Raw genomic sequence first — 963 nt, forward strand, 5'->3', positions numbered from 1 at the left:
TCTGGCCCCGGCACAGTGCTCCAGCTCCGGCTCYGGCCCCACGGAGCCCCGGCCCTGAAGAAGATGGGGCCGAGCGGGGCGTCCACGGGGGTTCGGCGCTCCGGGGCGCTCTGCGACTGACCGAGGGCCCCGGCTTGGGTGCGTCCCAGACCTGCCGCAAGCAAACTCGCCTTCGCCGCTGGGTGACTGCTGGGAGCGGTGAGGTTCCCTCCGCTGACCTGGTCGCGCATTTTCCATTGCGCGCCCACGGGGCCTGCTGCGGCTCCACCGCTTCCGCACCTGGGCTTGGTGTTGCGGACGCTGCCGGCGTGGAGCAGGGCCCCTCCGGCCCTGSGCCCTGCTCTCCCTACCTGAACACACTGCTGCTCCGGGCGCGCCTTGTGCCTGCTGACCAGCCCTTGAGGCCTTCACCTCCTTCCCCATTTCCAGATTGCTGGCTGGGTGGTGAGGGCCTGTCTCTGCCCCTGAGGAGCATCAGGGCTCTGAGCTGCTGCCCTGGCCTGTGGCCTGACTGTGCACTGTGGCTGCTTATGTGTACCATCGCCCATCCAGACTGCATTAGCTGGAGATGAAGTGTCAGTGACTGCCCGTTAACTGCAGCAGGGAGGGAGCAAACTTCATCCACTGGGGTGGGCCAGCAGTGCCATTAATTAGGGCTGTGACCACAAGGCTGTCCATGCCTGGACCATCCTTTGGCCTCCACCCAGGAGAGCAGCCCCTGCCCCTTCCCTGGGCAGCTGCAGCAGGTGGCCCCTGTGCAGATCGCTGGGCAGCTGTTGTCAGTAGGCTTCAGAGTGAACCGCTCAGCCGGGGGGGGGGCCCCTCCCCGAAGGCGCAGCCTACGGCCGTCCCGCCCCCGCGCTCTGACTGGCTGGCCTCCCTCCCMTTGGCCACGCCCCCTGGAGCGGAGTGGCTGCGGGCCCCGGCGCCCCGCCCCGGGAGGCCCGCTGAGGATTGGACGTC

Source organism: Apteryx rowi, unplaced genomic scaffold (genome assembly GCF_003343035.1).
Source record: "Apteryx rowi isolate R43461 unplaced genomic scaffold, aptRow1 scaffold_68, whole genome shotgun sequence".
NCBI classification, from domain to species: Eukaryota; Metazoa; Chordata; class Aves; order Apterygiformes; family Apterygidae; genus Apteryx; species Apteryx rowi.